The 19,850-nt window shown below is 37.1% G+C and overlaps 1 long non-coding RNA gene across 1 annotated transcript; it reads right to left on the bottom strand.

The window, feature by feature from the left end:
* Positions 1–12,290: 12,290 nt before the first annotated feature.
* On the bottom strand, positions 12,291–19,850 carry LOC121426284. The gene is made up of 2 exons (XR_005971588.1): positions 19,452–19,850; positions 12,291–14,385 (listed from the first exon to the last, which is right to left on the bottom strand). It is a non-coding gene; the product is annotated as an uncharacterized LOC121426284 (long non-coding RNA).

Here is a 19,850-nt window from a genome sequence, read left to right as displayed (position 1 = left end):
CGAAAGTCATGCCTAGATCTAGATCTACATAGCCAATCATATCCTCAGATTCGAGTTTTACATGTACACTTAAGCCAAAAGCGTGACAATCATCAAGCCGTGTACGATGAGCATGAGTCAAGAGATAATGATATCGGTAGTAGGTCTAGTAAAGAGATGTATGATAGATTTGCCTATTATGACATGAATAATGACCGCAAATGTGATGCCCGGTATGATGTACCTTACTATCAGTATATGTCGAGTCCTGATGATCATGTACAGGCTTCCGATAGTTATAGCATGACACCTACATCAATTCAGACTAATCTTAGGCCCGCCTTAGTTCATCGTAAGCCTAACATAAACCAAGTTGTGTGCCCACTTTGTCTTAAAGGGGAATCCAGCCTTGGCCATAAAAGGTTGTGTTGGGAAGGAGAAAAATAAATTAAACAGAATGGCGAAAGTTTCAAAGAAATCGGACAAGCAATAAGAAAGTTATAGCTGCTTTAAAATTGAGATCACTAATAGTATGTAGATTTCAAATTGGCAACTGGGTAGGTAAATTATGACAAGGGGCAAGGACAACTTTCCCATAGGCCATGTACTTTATTATCAGGGATTTGTGGTTTTCTCCTAAGTACCCATTCCCCTGGGGCAGTAATCTTAATATAATCCAGGTAGTATATTGTTTTATGTCCTCTTGAAAGAAAAAAATATAATTTGAAATAAAACTTTGGAGGAAAAATGACATTTTAGCCATAATATGTATCGGAGTACATGGAAGAGTAGTCCTTGCCTTACATCACTATGACATCCCATATGAGGCCAATTTGAAGTCTCCATGGGTATAGTGATTACCAATATTTACAACTTTTAAAAATTCATAACTTTCTTGTTGTTTGTCCAATATTGTTCAAACTTTCACCTATCAACTTGTCTGATTTTTCTTTTTCGTATAAAAACAAGTTTTCATTTGGGTTGGATTCCCCTTTAATGCTAGTCGGCATGGTTACCACCACCATATTGGTGACTGTCCATTTTTGCCCGACCATGAAAGGCGCATGATTACTCGAGCTCGCAAGGCCGCTAGCATTCTTGGCTACACCAATTTCCAGACTTGTAGTGATACCTGCGATGAGTTGATTGTCGATCATGACCCTGGTTATGATCATGTTCCAGGCTGTGTTCCTTGTGAAGACGTTGACTGTTCATCGTATGCTGTGGATCGTTCCTCTGTCGATCCTAAGTTACATCTTGGTTGCTTTGATGACTCGAAGTCAGAGTCAGCGATTCAGGGATACCCTCACTGGTGCAATGGACTTTCATTAGAGTCAGATGAGATCCAAGGTCCTCACAGTATGCCACATAGGCCTGTGGCTAGTTCATTCGTTGTGCCTAATCAGGCCCCCGTGACTCCCTTTGTGGAACTGTTCCATGGTGATCAGTGTGTCCGTGTGAGCATTGTCAGTGGGTCTGCGGAGAATTTAATTCTACTTTCTACGGTTCAAGATCTTGGGGGTGAGATAACCGCCACTTCCCCATCAGTTCAACCTCCTGACAATTCCTCTGCTTTTGCGATTGTAGGTGAGACCTGTCTCACATTCACAAGGGACAACAGACAGTTTCTCTTCAAAGGATTAGTGGTAGAGTCTTTGGATGTTGCTATACAGGCTGGAATTCCGTTCATGGAATTATATGATGTATTTATCCGCCCAGCTAAGCGCATAGTATCGTTCGGTGATGGACCATCGTATCCGTACGGTCCTTCGGCTATCCCACCATCCGATGCGTTTGCTGCAGGCTTACCCGGCTCGGCTTCCGATGGCGCCGTTGATCGATCTCACCTCGTTTCAGCTTCGATCTCCTGTAATCGCGAACGAGTCCATCCTGCTGTTGCAGACCAGTCACCTACGAGTGAAGTCCTTGGAGACATGGAAACTTCTGCTGACTCAGACAGACATCCTGTAGCCACAGAGCCTATCAGTGAGCTTATAACACCTCAACAGCCATCAACTCCTGATCATCAATCTTTATACCATAGTAACTGTGCAGTCCATGACTCCTCATCTGAGATTGTTTCTGTATCTCAACCAGATCGTGGTCAGTCGTTGGAGCCAACGTTGTATGATAACAGTTGGTGCTACCTGAATGCCCTACCTTCTTCTACTCCTGTGATCAAGGGTTCTAATTGCCCTTCTCTCATGCAAAACGTTGCCGTGCATCATCATATGGCTCCTCATCCTTGTATCCTACGGATTGACGACCCTCCTGGTCGACCCCCGGATTCTCCTGATGATGTCCCCGGTGATGCGTCAGGTCCTACCAGTGATCCCCGGAGCTACAAGATGTTGGATCCCCAGTTCAGGTGGTCAGACACCGTTGTGTCCTTCACTTCTGCCCTCATGATGACTCCACAGAGTCGGCCATGTCACCCCGTTGGAGAACACATTGGACTCCCCCCAGGTCGTCCTCCGGATATTGACTTTAAATCATGCAGGACCCCTTACTAGATTACCGACTGATATGCCACTTCTTCAAGAGGCCCTTTCACGAACGTCGATGGGCAAAGACTTTGTTTTAATGTTCCATAACATTCTGAGAATGACGCCTATCTATGGACTTCGATATCGAAGACTCATTCATGACAGTATATGAACTGGTATTCTTTGCTCTTTATTCTGATATGGACAGTACATACTCCAGTCTTTTTTTTCGGTTTCCTATTATGCTTTTGTCTCTTTTCTTTGCCTTTTTTTGTGATATGCTTTGCTCATTTTTTTTTATTTCGTATATATTTAGCTTTGCTGTCATTTGTATATATAATGTACCAGTGGACCATATTATCATTGTTTTGATTATTGCTAAATAAATTGTATCCCTTTGGTCATATTGGGTTACCATGCAGTTTTTCAGGTGTCAGATTGTTCCCTTTTATATATAAATTATTTATGACTAAAAGTAATTACATGTTTATTTTATGTTAATTTTCATCTTAGTGATGAGTTGGTAGTCCGATATTTATGATTACTTGTAGTTTTTAAATTACATGTATTTATGTCATACTGTTTTTATTCGATGTTGAGATATTAGTATTACACTGTATTAGGATGTATAGTGTGAGCCTACATGCCCCTTTTTATCAGCTATTTTAGGTTAGTACTATTTTGGCACCTTATAAATACATATTTTACTTTCCATATTTTTGGAAAAAAAGGGCTGCCCTAGTCCAGTAGTCTGCTCTTCGTTTGTTATGTTGTGTTGGTTTGCCTTTAATTAGACAGTGCACATTTCCTAGCTGAGCTGTGGTGTCTGGATAGTGCCATTGAACCTTCACCTTTTTTTACTAATGGAACAATTTGTACACGTTTATTTTTTTTACTTTACCTATCCCAGTTTTTAAGTTTTTATGTGACCCTTTGCCTATTTGTTTTACATTTTGTTTTAGCATTTGCTATTACTAGTATATGCAAAGACTGTCTTTTGCTTTGCTGGAATTGTGGGCCTTCATATCCTTACATGTTCGTACAGTTGGTCAATATATCATTGGATATTTTCTGTGCTTCCTATGATAGGATTGTTTCTCTTCAGTATGTACGGCAGTGAGGTTATTCATTTGCATTTATATTTCGCATGAAACACACAAAAAAATTGTAAGTTGCATTTGACATTTTTCGGTATGTATCTATTTGTACATATAGGCTCACAAGTGTCCACAGTGATTGTACTTATGAATGTATTGTGTATTGCTATGCCCTTTTAGTTTTATACATCTGCAGTGTCCACAATGATTGTGTTAATGGATGAGTTCTATGTAGTAATGCTTTTTTAGTTCTTATCCTTAGTCATGCTTTAACTGTTTGTTTTACATTGTGTGTTGGCAATATTGATGTTGCTACATGAATTTAACTGTTTTACAGGTTTTAGCTATTTTTGCATACATAGTGATGTTTTCAAAGCTATTAGAGTTTTTCCCTTTTTGGTTGGCTTGATATACAATAGGTCATGCTGACCGACTATTTGATGTGTGTTTTGCCTACAGGTATAAGGGTAGATGAGAGGTTGATTATTCATTTATTTGTTTTGCCTACAGATAGAAGGGTAGATAATATGTCGGTTATTTATTTACGCTTGTTGTACATGTTATATACTAGTAATGGTTAAAGGTACATTATGCCTTTTAGTTTGTTTTATGTAGTAACCATGGTAATGGCCAATACTTTGTATTGATACTGATCTGTTAACTTTGATTAATATGTGATACCTTCCAGGAATGCAGGTCTATTGGTGTGTTCTCCGGAATCCATGGTTTGACGAGATAACTACAGATATAGTTTTGTTTTACCTTTTAAAACATTGAATTGATTTTGTTGTTTAGGAAGTAATTGTCCCCTAGGCCAATTGGTTAGAGATTGACTTAATTCCAATGGAAAGATAGAGAAAAGTGGTTGCGCCAATATGTTATTATGTTTGATGTGTAGCGTGAAATGTCGCCCTCTGCGACAGATGTTATCATATCGGCCCTTACGATGGCCGCGCACGTTAAATGAGGTTTGCCCTAAAGTTGGTGTAATAAAATTGCTATTACTGTAACTGGTTTCCCATCTCCCTTATTTCCTTATTGTCGCATGTAGCCTATAAGCGGTTAAACACCGATACCATAAGTGAACGGTACAAAAAAATTTCCTGTGATTTTTTTCTTTGTTGATAGTAAAACTAGGTGTGCTTTTTTTCTTAATGCCAAAATCCGAGTGTTTTTAGAGGACAGCTTTTAAGAAAATATAAAAGTAAAAGGTCATTGGCATGTGATCATTCACATGAACTAATACATATTTATATAACACCAACAACTTGTTCATATCATATCCACAGCAATGGCACTTCTGAACAAAAAAAAGGTAAAATTGGAAAGGAGGAATTTAAAAAAGGTTCCCTGAACTTCGGCTGAATTCTATGCGAGATTTTTCCCAGAATGGGTTTGAAACATCGCCTGTTCAGACTTTTTGTACATGATTGTGCTTCATTCAGCAGGTACCCTGATCAAGTTTCAGTAATAGGCCCTACATGTATATATAACAAAAAAATGCATACATGCATGCTCTTGGCAAAGGACACTAAATCATGACAACAACCACTGCCCTTTGCCAAAAGTGAGCATTTAGTTTTGTACATGTATTTCTCAGTGAATATGTTGAATTGAATGCAATATTTTATTTGTCATTTTTTCAAGCAATCTGCTTATAATGACAATCCTCCTGCAAACTGTGAATGCTAATTTTTTGTAGTAGTAGATCATTATATTTGTTTAAATTTACTTTTTATTTGTTCATTTATTCATATATAACTCGTTTGTGACCAATAACTTCAGTACCTCACGATCGAAATCGAGTGTGCGGAGAGAGAAGTACATGTTGGAGTATATATATATATATATAATTATAAACAGTGGCGTACTGTGGGTCACGACATTGGGGGGGGGGGCACCAGCAAAAATTTCGGGTCACTTAGGGAGCGCGCGAAGCGCGCTCAGTTGTCAGGTATACTGACCGTAATAGAGATATTTTAAGGACATGCAGTGCCATCAAACGGATGTGTATCTCACTGGTTAAATAATGCGAGTGCGAAGCGCGAGCTGAAAATTTTTTATATTGACGGCTAAAAATTGACATAAGCGAATTGTTTTGTAATCAAAATACTTAACTGTCTCGCTAAACAAACAATGCGAGCGCGAAGCGCGAGCTAAAATTTTTGTATATATTGACCCTAAACAAGGAAATTTTAAGGATTATATTAGAATCCATTAAGAGTATAATTATCTCACCATAGTCATCTAATGCTATTGCCATCCTTTGCTTATTTTGTTAGAATTACATCTAAACACAATCATGAAGCACCTTATCATACGCATCTTACTAATCAAATACCGCAAGCGCAAAAGCGCGAGCTGAAAATTTAGGAAATATAGACCTGAAGAGGGGCATTCTAAGGGTTGTTTGTAGGAATTCTCTAAGACCCTACGTATTTGACAAACCAAATGATGCGAGCGCGAAGCGCGAGCTGAAATTTTTGTATATATTGACCACAAACATGGGTATTTTAAGAACTATAGTTACGAATCCATTAAGTCAGAGTATACATATCTCACCATAGTCATCTAATGCGAGTGCCAAGCGCTTGCTGATTTTGTCAGAATTACATCTAAACACATGGAGCGCTTTTTGAAGTCATTGTAATCATGATTATTATACGCATCTCACTAATGAAATGCTGCGAGCGCGAAGCGCGAGCTGAAAATCTAGGAAATTCAGAAATGAAGAGGAGCATTCCAAGGCTTGTTTGTAGGAATTCACTAAGACCCCACGTATTTCACGAACCAAATGATGCGAGCGCGAAGCGCGAGTTAAATTTTTTTTGATATTCAGATCAGAAAAATTGACATTTTAAGGAATGATTTTAGGAGTTAATGAAGAGCAAAAATCTCACCAATCCACTAATGCGAACGTTAGCACGGACAGGAAATGTTTTATACTAAGACCTTAAAATAGGGCAATAACTTTCAGTAGTCATGAAAGATAAGAATATATCACTACTTAAAACAATAATAAGTCTAATTGCGAGGAAATATATTATTTTGTTGTATATTCATTTGAAAACGGGAGGCTTTAGTACAGCAGGTTTATATATCTCGTTAAAAGTCTATGCTAGCACCAGGCCGAGGAACAATGAAGACACAATTAAGCAAATAATGTTTCATAAAGTTGTGAAAAAATCTTTCCCCCACTACGTTTCTCTTCCTTTTTCCCTCTTTTTCCCCTTTTCCCTGTTTTTTTTTTTTTTTTTTTGCCAGCCGATGGGGGGGGCACGTGCCCCCCATGCCCCCCCCCGTAGTTAGGCCACTGTTATGGGGACATCCCGATAGTCCGCGGGGTCTATGTCAAATGATATGACATTGCACGTGCCCCCCCTCCCCGAGATTTGGTGCGCCCCCCCCCCCCCCGAGGTGCCCCCCTGAAAAAATTGGCGGAGCAAAAAAAAGGAAAGAAAAGGAGAAAGAATAAAAGAAAAAAGGAGAAAGACAGAAGGAAAAAAGAGGTAAATAGGAGAAAGACGAGTGAATAAAATAATATGAGGGTAAGACTTGCAAAAAACCCAAATCTTTCATGTTACTATATAAAATTTTCGCGCCAGAATTGCCTTTTCGATGAGATTCGTATCTCGCTCAATAGGCTGATATTGAGCTTAAAATATCAAGTTTTGAAGTCAATATACAAAACATATTTCAGCTCGGACATTGAGCTTTCATTTTTTTTTTATTTACAAATTTAAGAGCTCTGTAAAATGTCCGTTTTATGGTCTACATACCAACATTACATTTTAAGCTCACGCTGCGTGGTCGCATTATTTCTAGTGTTTATATTGTCTGCGTGTATTCCATAAAGTTCTCAAAATATCCATTTTAAGATGTGATTGTCAAACGTAGGCCTATATAAGTTATCGCTGTGCGCTCGCATTTTGATTGGCGAGTACTCTTTATCAATTCTCTAACCAAACAAGCCCCACCCTCCCCCACCCCTTTCATTACATTTTATTTTAAAAATTCAGCTCGCGATTTGCGCTCGCATTATTGTTAAAAATGTATGAACTATTGTAATGCGTATTCATATAACAAAGTGCTTAAAATCTCAAGTTTTCAAGCCTTAATAAAACAACTTCTTCTCTGTCATTACGGATATTAGATTAACAAATAAGAAAATAATATTTTCATGAATTCCTAATAAATAAATTTGGTCTTTTCAGTATGGATTATCGACAAGCCTAAGAATAATAGGAAGACGAAATGTTTTTAGAATGTACCGGTCCTTTGTTAAAATAATAACAAAAAAATATCAGCTCGTGCTTCGTGCTCGCATCATTCATTAAGTGTTTTTAATAAATTATTTTAATTTATTATAATTTTAAGTTTTTTCCAATCTTACACTATCCTTCTCCCACTATTTATTTTATCATATCTTTATTTCTGCCAACAGGACAATTGCGGGGTGTCACACCCTACCTCCACGGCCCCTCTCGAGTTGCCCCCGTCTATGTTACATGCTCAAAAAAAAAATGCCAAAAATTTCTTACCTGTTCAAACAACTTGCTCCAGATTATGCCACAGAAATCTAATAAGACTTCTTTTATTTCAAAATAAGTTCAGTATTGTTGGTAGTTTAAAGATAATTTATTGAGAGACGAAACTTCACACGTTTCGAGTGGTCCTCAGTCAATGTCACTTGGCTGATTTGTGTTTAACAGATGTAGATTTACATCTTTAAAGGTGAGCTGTCTGAAACGCCACGCCCACTCCTGGGGAATTCCAGCCTAACCTGGCCAATAAAAATGACTTACGTACATAAATAAGGCTGTTGCTGCGTTAATCGAGAATTGCCCCACCAATGAGAAAGTTTGTTTCGTCAACACGTGATCACCTGATTATGACGTCATTCTGGAGAGAAGGATGGGATTGCATGGAGCGGCGCTGTTATCATGGCTGACATTAGTCGATTGCCCAATCGATAGTGAAAGTCCCCGCTGCCAAGACAAGATTTCAACATGTCTCTTAATCATTCGGGGTTTTTGTTGCAATGAAAATTATTACCCCCCCCCCCCCATCGTCTAATATTCAATTGAACCATCTTATATGATGAATAAGAATAAAGCCCATTATAATGTGATATGCGTCGAGTCTGAAGGATGGAGGTGGATAGAATAAGTTATCTAGAGCAAGTGGCGTAAATCCGTCCGAGCAGGGGGGGGGGGGGTGATAGCAATATATTGATCTGAAAATATAGACATTTTGGGACACCAAACAATGATGGTACATAACTATATAACCGTATACATAATTCTACTATCTATCAGTTAAAGGCCTGTCACGATATTTTGTCGTTGGTTATATTCTAAGCTATACTAGCTGAATTACACTTAACATCAATATGCGAGAAACAGAAGCAAGCGAGCAAATTTTCAGTAGTTGGAAGACAAATTGGTGTCCAAAAACCTCTTGCAAGTGGTGTTAATCATCGCATCAAGGGCTATGTATGCGGGGTATATAAATACTACCATCTATATCACCTGTATCACTTTTGATGATGACAGTTAAAAGCCTATTACGACTTTTTTCGATGACTATTGGAATGGTTTTGTAATATAAACTAATGATTTAAGATCAATACCCTCATGCGAGCTACCAATTTTTTAGTAGGGAGACAGAATGAAAACAAAAATGTCTTTCAAGCGAGCGCTGTGAGCAAGCCTTGAAAATGTTGCTTCAGCGGTTTCAGATAGAGTGCATATTATGTGCATATAACGTATTCATAACGGATACAACGGACAAGCAAAATTTCCACTCCAAGAAAACCTTTTTCTTTTATTCTCCCATATTGCAATATTTTCATGCAAAATTGAATTTTCATGATATCCTACCATGGGAACATAAAATTGGATACAAAAGAAATTTACCTGTCTTCATATTTTTTAAGATATTCTTTTCCAAAAAATAATCTGTGTAGACCTAACCCCTTTTGCTACTAAACTGAAATGGACTTAACCCCTTTTAAAGGAGATTTTTCTTTGCCATTTCAGTTCACTTTTTAATATAAATTTCAACTTTTCTTTGGTATCATCTTATAGAGCTACTAAAAATCTATAACGAGACATAAAAATCAAATTTGATGAAAAATGGACCTAACCTCTTTTGCAAGTGAGCTCTTCATATACGCCTTATTTTTTCTTCATCCCCTCACGGACTTTATAAACCCTTAATTGCTCTTCTCTCATCCCCTTCCTTCTCTTTTTCATTTCTCTTCTCTTTTTTTCTCTCTCTCTTTCATCGCTCTTCCTTTTTCTTCCCTATTTCTTTTTCCTTGCCTTTGAAAAAATTTAGAGGTTCGATCGAACCCTCGACCCTCTGGTTATACCGGCTTGATTATCATGATTATTCTGCATCATTTCTTACCTAGAGTGTGGCGTGACATCAATTATTTACATACTTGGGAGTTTTTAGAACGGAGTAATAGGCAACCATCACCCCTCCGCCGTTTGGGATTTTCTAATTAATTGTAAAATCGCAATCGTTGGTCTGAATACGGTAAAACATAGGGCTTTATACAAGAACCATCTCCTTCGTAAGTTTAGAAAAGAATAAAACATTTGGATAGATTTTGACATGATACAAACAAAATATAGAATATTTCACTCCTTTTTTTCTATCCCTTTTTTTTTTGGCTTGGTCGTATACCGGTACGTGAAACTATATTAATGCCGCCCATCTGTGCCAGCTTGAAACTGTACCATGGGCTGATTGAAGAGCAATATATTAGACTCGGGAGAGTCAGGAATGTGGAGAGAAAGAAAGAAAAACAAGTGGAATGCCTCTGGCCGTCTCACCTGCACCACGCGGTTCAATATAGCAGCAGTGCTGACTTTGAATACTACTCTAACTCGCACAAGATGTTCAGTGATACATGGTTACTCTTATGTCTACTTTTTATGAACTAGACCAATAAACTTACAGAGATATGATGGTTATTCAACAAAAAACCCCAACATGGCCAAAGTTCATTGACCTTGATCATGTGACCTGAAACTCGCACAGGATGTTCAGTGATACTTGATTACTCTTATGTACAAGTTTCATGAATCAGATCCATAAACTTTCAAAGTTATGATGGTAATTCAACAGATACACCCAGTTCAGCCAAAGTTCATTGACCTTTGACCTTGGTCATGTGACCTGAAACGCGCACAGGATGTTCAAAGATACTTGATTACTATAATATCCAAGTTTAATGAACTAGACCAATAAACTTTCAAAGTTATGATGGTAATTCAACAGATACCCCCAATTCGGCCAAAGTTCATTGACCCTAAATGACCTTTGACCTTAATCATGAGACCTGAAACTTGCACAAAATGTTCAGTGATGCTTGATTACTATTATGTATAAGTTTCATGAATCAGATCCATAAACTTTCAAAGTTATGTTGGGAATTCAACAGATATCCGCAATTCGGCCAAAGTTCATTGACCCTAAATGACCTTTGACCTTGGTCATGTGACGTGAAACTCGTGCAGGATGTTCAGTGATACTTGATTAACCTTATGTCCAAGTTTCATGAACTAGGTTCATATATTTTCTAAGTTATGATGACATTTCAAAAACTTAACCTCAGGTTAAGATTTCGATGTTGATCCCTCCAACATGGTCTAAGTTCATTGACCCTAAATGACCTTTGACCTTGGTCATGTGACATTAAACTCTAATAGGATGTTCAGTAATACTTGATTAACCTTATGGCCAAGTTTTATTAACTAGGTCCATATACTTTCTAAGTTATGACGTCATTTCAAAAACTTAACCTCAGGTTAAGATTTGATGTTGACGCCGCCGCCGTCGCCGTCGCCGTCGGAAAAGCGGCGCCTATAGTCTCACTCTGCTTCGCAGGTGAGACAATAAAACTAATTTTGATAACAAGTTTGCAACAGGTCAAAAGCTACTGAAATAATTTAGTTTGTTTGGTTGATTATGTGCATTTGCTATCAAAAGTTTTTTGTGAAACACAACCCTGAATCAATTGTTATTTATCAAGCTGTTTGCAATTTACGGATGACTTACACAACCGCTTTTTCTTTGGTGCTATTAGTCAATAGCGTACAAAAGGAGTAGAAGGTTGGGGGGGGGGGTCTTGAGCTGATGCCCCCCTACCCAAAGTCTCATGACCAAGACAAAAAGTAAACAAAGAAAAAGGGTGAAGTATCATTTCATTTTCTAAATAGTACATCAAATCACAAGATTAAATTTTGGATAAATAAGGTGAATTAAATGTTTGGCTCACTCGCTTCGCCCCCTTGCAGCTTTAGAATTTTTATCTCGTACGCCATGTCTAGCCACCTCAAATTATTTTGTTGGCTCATTATTACCCACCTCTCTGCCCTCAGATTATCCAACATTTTTATTCCCATCAGTCACAGTTAAATCCAATCTTTGAAGATGCAAATTATAATGTCGTAAAAAAAGCACACTGCAATTTTTGTCAAAATAGGATCGCAGTTACCATGATTACACCAAAGTCATTCAGTCTTGTTGAAATGCCAGTGAAACCTCAGGTAGGGGTCTTACCTCATAAACACAATAATAGGCCACCATTCGTGCGTATTCGTAACTTCCATTATAGGCTATGACTACCCTGTTTGCAAATTACTGGTTTTGATTTTTTTACCCCGATATGCCAAAAATGGAGAGCTTGAAAAATGTCAACTAGAAGACTTCATTTATTTTTAAGGAGGCTGTTTATTGCATATATTCAACAAATCATAGACAAAGCGACATTGGGAACGCCATAAAGCTTTCACTTTTGAAAAGGAATATCAAAGATAGATAGATAGATAAATGGTTTTATTAAAAAAAACAATTCATGGTAGCCCAAAGGCTAAATTTACATTGTTTTACATTGTTAAGATCTTGTTACATATACATGTAAGATAAGATATATACAAAGACCATTTTGAACAACATGAAAATTTCAAAGTAAACTATCAATATACAAAAATCATAAAGATACAGACATACATAAGCCTCCAAACCAATTAAGTTAGAATAATAAAAGATAACTCATAAATATATAATGCAAATTAAAATCAGAATTAAAATTGAGGACAGGTCTGGAAATGGGCAACACCAGAGCAACGGACGCGACTCCGAGACATACCCCTACACCTCCGAAGCGCTACAGCCCAGAAATGCTCGGTCCCAAACAGCCACTTCCTAGCTGGACAGGCGCAAAAAAACCACCAGTCGCACACACGACGAGAAAGGCGCCGAGAGAAATGTATCCACCGGGAGCAATGGGCATGGCACAAGCTTGTCACACCCATCACTCTCAGGGAAACACACTCCTCCCAGCCACCCAACCCAATCGGATATGCGACCAAAAGTCTAATGCGCCCGTTCAACCAAGCAACAGCCGTCCGGAACCACACACCCCAAACTGCAGCACTCCGAAACCATAGGGGCCAGTCCCGATGTCGCGTCCGCCGCTCCGGTACCGCCCACACGACACCTATCCCTGCAAAGTCATGGCATAATGTCAATTGACATACATGTATGAATGAGATGTGAACTAAGTCATGGTTAGTTATGTTTCATCCTTCGTTGATATTTTGCTTTGATATAATATTTGTTTTTACCAAATGAATAGATGTTTCATCCTTGGTATGTGTGCTTGACACATAATGCAGCTGTTATTTTTTGTAATATTTTATCAGATTGTATGTTTTTTAAATGAATGATCAATAAAGACTATTAAAAAGAAAATATATCTTAATTATAAAACAATGAAAATAAGTTTTCCATATATATTACAAGACAACATATTCGAATATTTATTTCTAAAGTATTATGATAAAAACAAACATTTTTATCACAAAATTAAACAATTAGCATATCAATGAAAAGATCTATATGCTCTCTCCTCGGCGGGTTATAATCATTTATAATGTTTAAGAGCTTATTGAATCAAATAGTAATCCAAAAGAATCTCGATCCTTCGTTGATATTTTGCTTTGATATAATATTTGTTTTTACCAAATGAATAGATGTTCAGAATAGAGTCCAAGACTCCAAGCCTTGTAAAAATCTCAGGATCGTAATCAATAATTTATCATCAACATCTTTCTTAGTTTATATTTCCTATGAACAGAATGGCCGTTGGAATCCCCCCCCCCCCCTTCATGTCGTTGAACATGTTTAATGAAATATTCTATTGCACCTTAATTTAATTTTATTTGATTACAATGTAAGTGGCAGTTTTGATTGCATGGACTACAAATCGATCGTGAAAATCAAGCGTACGATTAATTATTCATTCAATTTAATATGAAATTTAACAGATATGTAGCACTAGTGTTACTGAAGGCCCTGAAGGTCGGAATTCAGTAATTGCAATTATTAATTACTTTCTGTGACAGTACCTACAGACTGTTACGACATAATTGAATGGCATCATTTAGAATGGCAGAAAACATCAAGCAAGAAACAAGATCTATGGACTACTTCTATTTGCTACAGATCGAAGATGAATTTGCAGATGATTCAACTCTTGTTTAATAGCCTCCATGAACAATGTCGAATCACGTCTTGGGCGGACAAGTCACTCTCCTACTTGCGGTAGTTGCCCTTGGTTCCGGTGGACTGCAACCCGGAGACGAGACCTCCCTTTGGAACTGACCCGCCGTGACTCTTGGCGGTGGATGACATGTGACCAGCCGCGGCAGTACCGGATTTGATCCCACTCCAGGAGTAGCCCAGGCGGTTGGCTCCTGCGCTGACCTGTGAACTCGGTTGGCTGCGTCGAGGCATATTTGTATCTGTCGAAATAATTTCAAGAAAATTCATTAATTAGACCTGTAGTGTTGCTTGGCCAGCTTAGGGAGGTATATTTTAGTACTAGGTTTGCTGGCTAATTCTCTGTTTTCTTTTCAATCGATCTCATCTCTAATTCAGTCCCGGGGGGGGGGGGCACTTAATTCCATTGACGAATGGATACCATGCGCGACCATGGGGTCTTGAAAAGCACCCTATGTATATACACGTATTTTGTATATTCTGAAAATGCACCCAGGTATTGGCGTGTGAAACCCTACCCTTAACAAGTGTTTGACTGTTGGGGCAAAAAGTACGATCCTTTATAAAACATCTTAGTCTTTATTTTTTATACCCTCGCAAATCTGACCCTAAACACGTAGCTAATTCCCTAGCGAAATAGATACCCTTTTTCATTATTTTAGTGTTTTTGACACCCTTATTACGTTACGTGCGTAACGTGCCCTATCTTGAAAAAGACATCCTTTTTACGTGTTTTGGGGTCGCGCATGGTATCCACCCGTCAATGCAAGTGCCCCCCCCCCCGGCATTCAGTCTGACTCTCTCTTGTCAACTTGACAGTTTGTGCAAAATATATTTTTAAGCATTTTATGATTGTTCGATCGTTAATGTGTATGTCAATGTACATGGGCAGAAATCCCCGGAGGGGGGGGGCACTTACATTGACGAGTGGATACCATGCGCGACCAAAAAACACGTAAAAAGGATGTCTTTTTCACGATAGGGCACGGGTTAGGGTTACGTACGTAACGTGATAAGGGTGTCAAAAACACAAAAATAATGAAAAAAGGTATATTTTTCGCTAGGAGAATTACGTGTTTAGGGTCAAATTTGCGGGGATGATAAAACAAATTTAAAATGTTTTATAAAGGATGTCCTTTTTGCGCCAACACTTCATGTTTAGAGTCCGATTTGCGCGAGATGTAGAAGGTGGGGTCGTACTAAACCAAATAAGGTAAAGCCGACGACCGAAGGACCCGTAACAAGAAAACATTCATGTACTTGTTTAGGGGTTCATTTCAGGGAATATTTGCCAAGAGTATCGTTTTGTTTCCAATACTTGTTAAGGGTAGGGTTTCACACGCCAATACTTGTTAAGGTGCATTTTCAGAATATGGAAATTACGTGAATTCGCGAATGGAAGTGGGCCCCCGGGTGGAAATCCGGGGGGGGGGGCAGGGGGGACGTGTCCCCCCTATACTCAGTACAGGGGACACACTATCAAATGTCCCCCAACTATTTCTGGTCTTTTATGATGGTAAGACATCATTCAAAATCGAAATAAAACATGTATTTTAGGACGAGATGACCTTACTTTTGGGATGAAAAACTTTTTTTTTTTGGGGGGGGGGCATGTCCCGGATCCGACTTTCACCAATAGGGGATGGGGCACAAAAATATCTTCACCTATATTTTCCCCGATCAGTCTTCTTAGCTTTGTTCTTATAAAACATAGATATGAACTAATCTCATAAGCCAAATATTAAAAAGTGCGAGCGCGAAGCGCGATCGAATTTTTTGTAATCTTTTATGTATTTTGTCCTGAAAATTTAACATTCTGGGCAATGTTTGTGACCCTGAACAAGATATGTATGTAAAAAGATAATTACTGCGAACGCCAAGCGCCAGCAGAAATGTTAATGTCATGTTCGAGCATGATCGGAAAGGGACCTGTTATCCTGTTAACAGCTACCCACAAATACGGTACCTATTTCAATAATGGGAGCGCGAAGAGCGAACTAAAACTTTTTTGACATTCCAACCTGAAAAAATGACATTCTAAGCACTTTTTTATCATACGGTTAATTGGGTCTCATTAATAATGCGATCGTGAAGCGCGAGGAGACAATTATTGATATTCTGATCTGAAACTGCAATATAAGCATATTTCAAATGTGGATCACACTTAATGAATGATGCCAGCGCGAAGCCAAGCTGATATTTTTTGTTATCGTCTTAACAAAGGACCGGGACATTCTAAGGATATTTCGTCATATGAAAATGATGAGTATCTTCCTATTATTCCTAAGCTTGTCAATATTCCATTCTGAAAAGACCCAAATTAGTTAATAGGAATTCATAAAAATTATATTTTCTTATTTGTTAATCTATTCTAATATGTGTATAGGCAGTATGGAAGTTGTTGGTTTTAAGGCTTAAAAACTAGAAATTTTAAGCATTTTTTAATTATGAATAGGCATTACAATGTTTAATACATTTTAACAATTATTGCGAGCGCAAATCGCGAGCTGAATTTTTAAAAATAAAATGTAATGGAAAGGCTTGGGGTTTTTGTTTGCTTGTATAGAAGTGATATAGAGTACTCACCAATCAAAATGCGAGCGCGCATAGGCCTACGTTTTGACAGTCACATCTGAAAATTGATATTTTGATAACTTTATGGAATACACAAAGACAATAGGAACTTGGCAAATCAAATAATGCGACCACGGAGCGTGAGCTCAAAATGTTGATATGTAGACCATATTAACGGACATCTTACAGAGTGCAATAAATTTGTAAATGGAAAAAATATAATGAAAGCTCGATGTCCGAGCTGAAATATATTTTGTACATTGACTTCAAAACCTGATATTTTTAAGCTCCATATCAGCCTATTGAGCAAAATAAGAATCTTATCGAACGCAAAGCGCGAGAGAAAATTTTATTTAATTAGTAACACGAAATATTTTTTTTTTACAAGTCTTCCCAAAAATTAAGTTCACTCGTCTTCCTGCTCTTATTTTTCTCTTCTTTTTTTTCCTTCTGTCTTTCCCCTTCTTTTATTTTCTTCTTTCTCCTTTTTTTTGGCTCTGCCACTGCGTCAAGACAAATTTGGTGTATTTTTTGTATCTTGAATCGCGAGGCCTATTTGCCGATAACTCTTGCATCATATGGTCCAGCGCCACCCCCTGCAGCAGCGTTATTTTTGTATGCAGAATAATGCCCATCGGTCATGCATATTTGTAATGAATCACAATTGGTTTTCCAAGCAATAGATCTCGGTGGATCATTATCATTTAAATTTTTGGTTACGTTCTAAAATTGCTCTTGCGAGTGAGCGAAGGGAGCCAGTAAACTTACCATATTTGATTTTTTTTCTTTCGAGCACTCAACGATTTTCTAAATCAATATTTTGGTCATGCACCGTCGTATAAGTTACTAAATAAGAACCTGTTGTGTGCCTGGCATTCCAGTTACTAAGTTTCATCAAAATCAACAATGGTTGTATTAGACATCCAAATTGCATATTACATGTAGCTCCTTTAAATGAATAACAATACTTTGGTAATTTTGCCATGACTACCATGAACTTGCTTGGGTGCTGTGCTGAGATCATTATCATTTTCATGGTGGTTGCCATGTTTGGCTTTACTTGCTGCCTTCTCTCGTTTAAAAATCTAAGAACATTCTCCACAAATTCCCCAGCAATTGCTATACATAGATGTTCCAGTAAAGGTTGAAACTGCTCAAAGACTGCTTTTATTAGAGACAATCGCTAGACCTTTGTCTGGTTTAGTAAATTTCTTGTAAAAAAATATTTTGGTTATGATACTCACATATCAGAAAATGTGGCAGAATTATTTTTAGGCATTGATTATTCATGTTACTTTCGCTCTATTTGATTTAATTCCACATTCCAATAATAAAAGACAAGTATAATCATTTTTTCAGGATATCATAACAATAAGCAAATAATATAATAAATAACATATACATATATAATATTATTCCAATTAAAATATATTATACTTGAAAATTTCTTTTGTTATTATTGAAACATGTAGCAGATAAAATATAAATATCGACACAATACATTTTGAAATGTGGAAGACTGTCGTAATATTAATGATGATAATATTAGTAGGCACTAATAAATAATATAATATATGTATACATATATATATATATATATATATATATATATATATATATATATATATATATATATATATATATATATATATATGTTATATATATTCTGGAAATTATTGTCCAATTGGGCAAATTTATTAACCATTATTAGTTTTTATTATCCATTTTGGACAGATCTTAACCAATAGTATGGACAGTAGGTTGCCTATGCAGGTTTGGTTAGAAGCATTTTCTACACAAGAGGATGCAGACACAGCAGAAAATACCAGCATCTTCATGACGTTAATATTTTCTTAAAATTCTATTTTGACTTTTGACTATTTTGAGTGAATCATGAAATAAAAAAACTAAGAATAATTTTAGTAGTGAAATGAATTATTTCAAAATTTATCTTAGTGTCAAGGACTATATTTTGGTTGTTTGCACTTTGTAAAATTGTAAAAAAAAATAAAATAGAAATAATCTGATTAAAAATCAAATAAATCCGATATTTTGTTTATTTAAAAAAATGATTAAAAAATCGACAACACTAATAATTATCTCGGCAACAAGTATACTGGTAGAAAATTTCTCCTTAACCCCCCCCCCCCCCCACAAGATCCTATAATGCAGAGTCTCGAGAACATAAACTTACTGCGTTATAGGTAATTTCAGATGTATAGTGTAAAATTACAGAAAATTCATTTGGTATTTCGTTTATGAACGTTTGCAAATTGCCTGTAACACATCCCCTTTTTCTTTTTTAAAAGAGAATTTTTGTTAAATTGCTGAACATTTCCTGCTTCAAGAATTTACAAAACGATTCTGTTATTGTTCTGCAAAATCTTCTGTCTTTAACTTTGTGATGGGCCTGAGAAAAGAAATCAAATTAGGGTTAAGATGAAAAATAATAAAATTGTAAAAGAAAGAACAGGAAAAGAAAGTAAATATTACGTACGTCTTCAGTTCTTTCGCTCCAATCATTTATCTTTAGATTTTATTTTCATTTTATTTTAATTTATCATAATTTTAAGTTTTTTCCAACCTTACACCATCCTTCTCCCACTATTTATTTCATCATATTTTTATTTCTGCCGACAGGGCAATTGCGGGGTGTCACACCCTACCTCCACGGCCCCTCTCGAGTTGCCCCTGTTTATGTTACCTGCTCAAAAAAATGCCAAAAATTTCTTACCTGTTCAAACAACTTGCTCCAGATTATGCCACAGAAATCTAATAAGACTTCTTTTCTTTCAAAATATTGTTGGTAGTTTAAAAAGAATTTCTTGAGAGACGAAATGTCCATTTCACACGATAGGCGGTACTAGTAAATTGGCTAATGAAAGCTCTGTAGATACATCTACATCTTTAAAGGTGATCTGTCTGAAACGCCACGCCCACTCCTGGGGAATTCCAGCCTAACCTAGCCAATAAAAATGTCTTACGAACATAAATAAGGCTGTTGCTGCGTTAATCGAGAATTGCCCCACCAATGAGAAAGTTTGTTTCGTCAACACGCGATCACCTGATTATGACGTCATTCTGGAGAGAAGGATGGGATTGCATGGAGCGGCGCTGTTATCATGGCTGACAT

Source organism: Lytechinus variegatus, chromosome 13 (genome assembly GCF_018143015.1).
Source record: "Lytechinus variegatus isolate NC3 chromosome 13, Lvar_3.0, whole genome shotgun sequence".
Classification (NCBI taxonomy): Eukaryota; Metazoa; Echinodermata; class Echinoidea; order Temnopleuroida; family Toxopneustidae; genus Lytechinus; species Lytechinus variegatus.
Note: the sequence above shows the minus strand (reverse complement) of the source record. Positions and strands in the feature narration are given on the sequence as shown.